The 9,043-nt window shown below is 33.1% G+C and overlaps 1 non-coding gene across 1 annotated transcript; it reads left to right on the forward strand.

Moving 5' to 3' along the window:
* Positions 1-74, forward strand: TRNAI-AAU. Its single transcript has one exon. It is a non-coding gene; the product is annotated as a tRNA-Ile (tRNA).
* The last annotated feature ends 8,969 nt before the right edge of the window (positions 75-9,043 follow it).

The raw sequence follows: 9,043 nt of genomic DNA on the forward strand, positions 1-9,043 counted from the left end.
GGCCTATTAGCTCAGTTGGTTAGAACGTCGTGCTAATAACGCGAAGGTCACAGGTTTGAGACCTGTATGGGCCAAATTTTTCATCCCCAACCCTTTGCATGTAATAGCCATTTTATGAACCTAAAAGCTTTCAAATCGTTAATTTTTGTTTTGTTAAACATTCAACGAATAGTGCAACTTTTAATACTATAAATTGTAAATAGCAAAAACAACACAATACATTTATTAAAAATTAGAAATTACGGTGACATATATAAGAAGGAGAATAAGATTTTAATTTCATATTTTACTCTTCTAATAATAGATGCTTTTTTAGATTTAAGTTGAGACAGAAACCTAATGTTAAGGACCAAACACGGGACTTTCCTGATAATTGAGAGGTAAAAAATATATACAATTATAAATGAGAATATGTCATTTTTCCTATTAATTATTAAAACTAACTAACAACAATGTTAGACTGTCTCTCGTAATAACTTATAAATGTATAGACAAAAAAAAATGTTAAACAATTATAACAAATAAGTATTGACTCAAACATTGAAGTTTTTATTTATTTATTTTTTTAAAACCAATTTAAATTCAATGTTTTCTCTTCTACTTTTTCATGATGGATTCAAAACAACAAGGATAATGAAGTGGTTTAGTGGTGAAGTTGTGTTGGACAAATTACGAGTATAAGTTTTGATTTTCTATTTACAAGTCAGTTAATAAACACTACACAACCAAACTGACAAAAAACTTATGAGTTTCACTATTTCTTAAAGGAAAAATAATAGCTATGTACTTTTTGATAGTATCAATATAGTGATTTGTCATATTTGCTACTAAAATAAAAATTATGATTCATTGTACGGGTACTTTTTTTTTTTTTTTTTTTAAGTAATGAAATTCTTTACCGGCCGTTTAGTTGGAAGGAAGGAATTAGGGTGGAAAAGAATTGTAATTCGGTGAGAAAAGAATAATGTAGGAATAAAATAGGAATTCAAATTACAGTGTTCGGTATGCAAAATATAATTACAAGGAATTGAAAGGAAATAAGTGATACAATGAGTGAAATGCCCTCATGTAATGATGATGATGATGATGATAATGATGATGATGATGATGATGATAATAATAATAATAATGCCTTCAGGGACAAAAATGTACGAAATTGCAATTCAACTACACCTAAACTACCTCCAACCAAACATCCCCTTAGGTGGCAGTGCAGTGGATTATTTAATTTATTAAATTTTGGCATCTTTATTGGGCATAAAGATTGAATTTGCAAAAGAGTTATACTACATGAACTCTCAAATTCTACTTCCTCATTTGTACTCCCTGATGTGGCAAGCAAAAGAGTTAATTGTTGAGCATGTATTCCCCCAACTTCCAATGACCCAACTAAAATTTGAGTTTTATTAAAAAATTCATTCGAAAGCCCTATATCGCCATTGTGATCAAAGGAAGGTGTAATTTGTTTATTTTTAAATCGGTCCAACAAATACATCATCTTCTCTCATAAACAAATATATATATTCTCTAAGAAAAATGTGACCAAATTTGATAGTAGGAATAAATACATGATTAGTTGGCAGAGGAGGAAATGGAAGGGTTTGAAAGCAATCTGTGAAAGGGCATGAATTATAACACGATATGCATTAGGTTGAGTACCATGAAAGGCAACTAGAATTCGAGTTTTATTAGAAAATTCATTCGAAATCTCTATATCGCCATTGTGACCAAAGGGAGAGGTAATTTGTTTGTTTTTAAATGGGTCCAGTAAAGACATCATCTTTTTCTATTTTGAGGATCTAATGTTGAAAGTAAAGGTTTGGACAAGGTACTTGGCATTCCTTTGGTCCATAATCAACATATATATATATTCTCTAGGAAAAAAAGTGATCAAAAGAATAAAGACATGATTAGTTAGGAGAGGAAGAGTTTGAAAACAGTTTGTGATGGAATCAAGAAATTGAAAACACAATAGATGATCCTTGTCGATCATAGATTCAAAAATCTTACGATTCATTTAGAGTAAGTAAATCCAATTCTCAGCTCGAATCACACGAGATTTCAACATAGATTCAAAATTCTGATCGAGACAATTAAGATTAGGTAATTGGTGGAATTTGTTGATATAAAAATTATACATGCTACAATCAAACGTATAGCCCCCAACCGAATAGTGGTTGAAGAGTGCCAGAGAGATGGAAAGATTAGAGAATATAAGCTCAAATCTTAAATTCTTTTTAACAGAGTACTCCCCCACAACAGAAATAAACATATTGGGAATCTGCATTCAAAGACAAATAATTAGTCTAACCAAATATGTAAAAACTTACTGTCGCCGCTCAGTCGCTGACTAGGTAGTGCAGTAGTGAGATCTGACTGTTTGGTATCTGAGGATGTGAGGATCAAGGGCAGAGGGCATGAGGAGTGACTAGAGTGTCATCGAGGGCGGAGGGCGTGAGGCGGTGAGAGACGAGGGAGATGTTGGGTAATTCGTCGAAAGACAACAATGTCGAGTGGGATGTAGGCTGTTTAGGGAGTGTATTGTATCAGAAGAGATGTTTCTATGGCGTGCCTGAACACTACCTTAAAAGCAATTAACGACAGGGCTATCGCTAGCTTTCGACCGGTAAGCACAGAAATAACGCAGGCAACCCTCTATTCACTTGTGTGTTCTCAGTGTGTTCTGTCTAGTTGAGGACGAGCGGTTTATATACTGAGAGTAGAGACGCTCGTCCTTTCTCAGCCACGCAGAACTAATGAGAAATAAGGGAAGTGGGAAAGACCAGCGCCAAGTGCGCGCACGTTCCCTTGTTCTTAATGAAGTGCGGACAAGGTGCCCACAAAAATAGGGGTAAAAATATGTAGTGGGTGCAAAACGTTAACCCCACCACACCGCAACGCGCGTGCGAACCGAACTGAACCGAGCCGAGCGGAAGATTCAATTCACTCTCGGGGAATAAGTTACTTGATACCTTCATGACAGTTCAAGTTCCGTACACTGACATGGAAGTTAGCTCTTGTACTGGCTCAGGTAAACTTAGGTATAGCCTTTATCCCTTAAATGTGTGGGGGATTGTTGGGAAACATTTAATAGGACAAAGGCTTTATGGGTGCCTAGTGTAAGTTTTGTCCTTATTCAAGTGTCCCACATTGGCAAGCTAACCCATCTTTTACCCCCTTTTATTCACCAACCCCTTTTACCGCACCTGATCCTATATATATACATATACATATATATATATATATATATATATATATATATATATATATATATATATATATATATATATATATATATTAGATTTTCTAGTTATAGGGCATGTTTTGATTGCTTAATATAAGGGGCGTAATGATTTTTAATCTGACCTATTCTTTTTTTTTTTTTCTCTCTCTCCAATAAAATTTAAATACTTTGTAAGAATAAAAATTGAGAGTAAGTAATTCTAAAAAAAAAAATAAATGAGAGTAAGTTTTTAAAATTCGAATAGTATTTTTTATAAATAAAGTATACGCACACTTTGGAGAAACATTAAATAAGGCAATTTATATCGTGCACCAGGGCGCGGATTGCATTGTGCGCCCTAGTGCAAAACGACGTCGTTTTGACTTAGGTTCAAAACGGCGTCATTTTGCTTTAAAACGGCGCTGTCTGAATTTAAAAAAAAAAAAAAAAAAAAATCCTCCCTTCATTGCCATTTGTCTTCAGAATTCGTTCCTATATATTCATAACTTTTTAACTCTATATTCACATTTTGGAACTCTATATTCACAATTTTAGATATCAATATACAAAATTACAGAACTCTATATTCAATAGTAGAACACAATTTTTGAATCTATATTCACAATTTTTGAACTCTATATTTACAATTTTGGAAGGCGCGCATTTTGGACTTGAGTCCACCTTGCAAGGTGGACCTGGGTCCACAACATAATTTGCCCCCTCCCACAATGCTAACATGAATTTTAAATGAGCAAATACCAATTTTGGTCACATGGGTATTAGTAAATGACAGTTTTGGTCAACATGTTTAATTCCTACCAATTTTCATCCAGGAATATTGTTTTAATACCAATTTTCATTCACGACTATTGTTTAGGTGCCAAAATTCATCACGTTAGTCACCTCTTCATTTAAGACATTTTGTATTTACATCATAACTGTTATGTATTTTGGCTCAATCCCAGAATTTCCATTGTACACTACTCAGTTCAGTCAGTTGGGAAAGAAGAGAGAATGAAGTGTTCTGTTTTTGTTCCATTGTATACTGCTTTAATTTCCTCTACATTTTCACCCTCATCATAATCTTCATTTACATAATTTTTTTTATCTACTTCAAAGTCATTAAGTCACTCAACCTCCCAGATATCTTGTTATGTACTTCAAAAGATGAGAATAACTTCTTATTAGGTTAGGGTCAACTTTCACAGATTTAAGCTCCCTACGTATATCCTGAAACCTAGGATTTTATTTAAAATTACCACAATGGTGAATAATTAACTCTATAGATTCTGAAATCATGAAAGAATACAGTAATTTCACAATTTTATAACCACAACAATCACACAAAAAGTAATGGGTTTCACATGATTTGTTTCAATTATATTATATTATAAACAAAATGTAGGACCAAAACAATAATAAAGAACTAATTTTTAACTAGAGTCTATAATATAAGGTAGATTATGTCCATGGTATAATTTGCTTTCTTCTACACCATAGGTACGGAGTACTTTTTTACATAACTAAATATTTAGTTGGGTCAAATTATGTCAGTTTTTTTTTTTTTCTTCTAGAATGTATAAAAGTATAATTACATATAATTCATTGAAAAAATTAGTTTAAAATGGTATTTAAATTGATTATTTTGAGGTATAATTTTGACTGGGATTCACTTCTAGTTTGAGTCGGGATAAAGAAAATCCGGGTCTTTGTAAATAAGAGGTTTAATTTGATATATTATAAGTTAAAAATGAATAAAGAGTGAATAAAAAATAACTCTCCAAGTGTGAGTTGAAAAAACTTGTGTTTAATAAACTTTTTTTCGGAGGATGCGTGAGACGTACATGACATTACTAGGGAAACAAGGGTGGAGGTTTGCGTATACCCCCAAAAGTTGGGGGCGTTTGGTTCGGGTTATCTAGGATAACCAAGGTTATATTTGGCTAGTTATACAAGATTCCTTTGTTTGGTTGAAGTTATCCAACTTTCCCATGGAATGTTATTTTTCCTCCACATAAGCTTTTTTCATAATTTTAAGGGAATGTGATAACCTTCCTCTCCTTAGGTAATATAAGATTCCCTTGCTATTTTACAAAATTTGCCCTTCACTTTGCAAGATAATGTGTAATATGAGGGCATTAAGGTAAAATAACCACTATAACATTCCCAACAATTCATTAACCAAACAAGTTTATATTATATAACTCAGTTTTTACCAAACACAATAATCTAACATTCCCAATAATCTAACATTCCTATCAATCTAACATTCCCAGCAATCTAACATTCACTAAGGTAATCTAACATTCCGTGAACCAAACGCCCCCAAAAGTGTTTTTTCTGGAGTCTTTGTTCCAACTCTTTACCTACAAAATTAGCTTTGCAACAAAAGAGAGTAAATTGTGATCCTTTGTGTGTATTCTGTGGAAATGAGATGGAGTCTGTTGCCCATGTATTCTTGTTATATGCGATTTTGCTGTGCAGATTGGGGGGCATATGGGTGGCATTGGGATGTTGTTGGGGTGAAGGAGGGTTTTGGGTTTGGTTGGAAGGCTGTTTTCAGACGCTAAATGGGAGTGAGTTAGCCCACTTTATTCTGATTTTTTGGGGGATTTGGGAGGCTAGGAATAAAAAGCTTTGGCACAATACCCCTGTTCACCCAAGAGAGATTGACCGGCTATTTCTGGGCTTCTTAAGTGAATGGAAGAGGGTGAGGGGGTGTGTGGGTGTTTCGGATAGGGGTTCGGGGGAGGGGTAGGTGTTTGGGAGGCTCCACCTTATGATCTTTTAAAACTAAATGTTGATGCAGCGGTTTATGATTGGCATGGGGTGGGTCTTCCGAGACCACATGGGAATTATTGTTGCGGCAGGGGCTGTGGGCAAGAGGGGGGTTGTTCTACAAAAGGAGGCTGAAGCTTTGGCTATCAGGGAGGCATTAAGTTGGTTGAAGAGTCGGAGCCATGACGATATTTTCGTGGAAACGGATGCTCAACAACTCATCTTTCAGTTACATACGCATAATACTTCTCCACATGGTTTATTACTAAATGATATAAGTGCTATGTTAGTTTCTTTTTCCAATGTTAGACTTCGTTTTGTTAAGTGTTCTGCTAATACGGTGGCTTACTTATTGGCTCGTTTGGAAAGTAGTTGGTTTTGGTTTGATACCGACCCTTCGTTTATTTTTCATGCTCTTTGTACTGATTTAAGTAATCTATAAAGTGTTTCGTGTTTAGTTTTCAAAAAAAATAAACTTTTAATTAGCTTTTGTCGCACCCTGAAAAATGGGATGAGATTATTACACTAGCATATAAATACAAGGAATAAGGCCAATGAACTGCACACACCTGTTTTACTTGTTAATTTGCTTATGTGAACCAAACCTTTTCAAGCCTTTTCACTCTCATTTTGAGATTTGATTTGCACCCCTCTCCCCTACGCGCGGGAAAGAGCCTCTATACTATATATTTAATAAACTTCTTAAAGACTCTTGTATAAATAATGGGACAAATCCTCTTCCCAAACCAATGTGGGACAAAATCTCACTTTTTCCCTTTATTTTTCCAACTCAATGGGTCTACTTTGAGGATCAATATCTCATTCACCCATTATCCGTTTTGAGCGTACAATATATCAATCTCTTCGTCTCAGTACGAAAAACCCGAATCCACTTTGACCCGATTCAAATCGGAAGTGGACCACACCGATAATTGTACCCACAAAATAGTCACTTAAAATACCATTTTAATGCTATTTTTCCAACATCTACAATACAGAAATTATGAATGTGCAGTATATAAATTATGAATCTACATTATAAATTTTATGAATCTACAGTATAAAAATTATGAATCTACAGTATATAAATTATGAATCTACAATATAGAAATTATGAATGTGTAGTATAGAAATTATGAATCTATAGTACAGAAATTATGAATGTGCAGTGTAGAAATTATGAATCTACATTATAAATTTTATGAATCTACAGTATAGAAATTATGAATCTACAATATAGAAATTATGAATGTATAGCGTGTCCGCCATGCATACGGTGAACACGGGTCCAGGACATAACGCTCCCATTTTCGTGTGTAGTTCAATGACCTATTTGACCCTTATTCCTAAATACAAGCATGTGTGGACACTCCACTATGGAGCTTCAAAGTGGACACCAGCTCTGACCACTCTATATTGTTTTTATTTTATTTTTATTTATTTTTTATTTTTTTTTTTTGCCGTTACGTTGCATAGCAATAACAAACTTTTTAAAAAAATGTTAAAACATTTTAAAATTTAATTTTGTTATTATTTTTTTAAATTTATGCAATGTAAATGTTGTATATAATTTTGATACCATATTATTTGAATTGAAATTTTATAAATATAATTTAATTTGGCATGTTTAATTTAAATATAAATAGTAATTATAATTTTTTAAATGATAATAAATAAAGAAATAATTATAATATTATTTTGTAATTTGGTGGGTCCACAAAAAACTTGAAAAAAAAATATAAATTTTTTAAAAGGATGAGTTTTTGAGTTTAGATGAGATAGTGAATGTTGAGGGTGGATGGTGGAACCTACAAATAATTTATAAAAAAAAACCCTAACTGTTTAGGTTGCGTTGTTCTCTTCTATTTGATAAGAGAGGTTGGTCTCATTTGATTGACCAGAGGTTATTCTTGGGTTGACAAGAAACATTTGATAGGAGAGTCTATGTTGTAATACTAGTTTTATTATGTTTATTTTAATGAGTAAATACCAGCGGAGGTCCCCAGACTTTGGTGGCACTGTCACTTTTAGTCCTCAACTTTTAAATCAACCACTCTTAGTCCTTTTACTTTTTATTTCTAGCCATTTATGGTCCTTCAATTAAACTTGACCATCTAATGCCGTTTTCTCAAGGATAATTCAGTCCTTTCATAATTAATTTATTAATTATTATGTTTTCCGAGTCATACCGAGATATCCCGACGTCGTTTTGGCACAACCTTCGTACCAGCTTTTGTACGTCATTTTGATTCACAAGCTGGTTTTGTACACGTTCATAGCAGGGAAATCATTGTTTGACTATTCTGATGAGGAAATTAAACATAATAATTAATAAATTAATTATGAAAGGACTGAATTATCTTTTAGAAAACGGCATTAGATGGTCAAGTTTAACGAAAGGACCATAGATGGCTAGAAACAAAAAGTAAAAGGACTAAAAGTGGTTGATTTAAAAGTTGAGAACTAAAAGTGACAGTGCCACCAAAGTCGAAGGACCTCCGCCGGTATTTACTCTTATTTTAATATAATACATTCTTGAGAGAAAAATAACATTTTTTGTTCAGTGTCATTTTTTATCATTCAGTTACTTACGAAGTAATTTTTTTGTCTCTCAAATCTATGTTAAGTAACTTTTTAAACCTAACTCCACCATAATAGAATTAGAGGATGAAAAAAAAAAAAAAAGTCACTTTACATACGATTAAGACACAAAAATAATTAACAAAGGTATAACAAACAATTATTCGTATTTTTATGTGTACAATTGATATCAAACTCATATGATTTCATATTAATTAGAAGCTAAGTATGTGCTTATTTAATTCTTTTATGTCATTTAGGTTATTTGGAAGTATTGGTTCTAACATCATGTAAATTGGAGCTTAATTGGATGTGTTTTGAAGTGGCACAAAAGTGTGTTTCGAGAGTCATGAAAGGTTAAGAAAGTGAAAAAGATCTAGTTTGAAGTATCATGACATGAACTGGGAACCCAAAGAAACAAAGAAGATAAAGAGATATGCATTTTGAAGTAAAGAACATGGG

The sequence above is a fragment of the Ipomoea nil genome, unplaced genomic scaffold, assembly GCF_001879475.1.
Source record: "Ipomoea nil cultivar Tokyo-kokei standard unplaced genomic scaffold, Asagao_1.1 scaffold1770, whole genome shotgun sequence".
Taxonomy (NCBI): Eukaryota; Viridiplantae; Streptophyta; class Magnoliopsida; order Solanales; family Convolvulaceae; genus Ipomoea; species Ipomoea nil.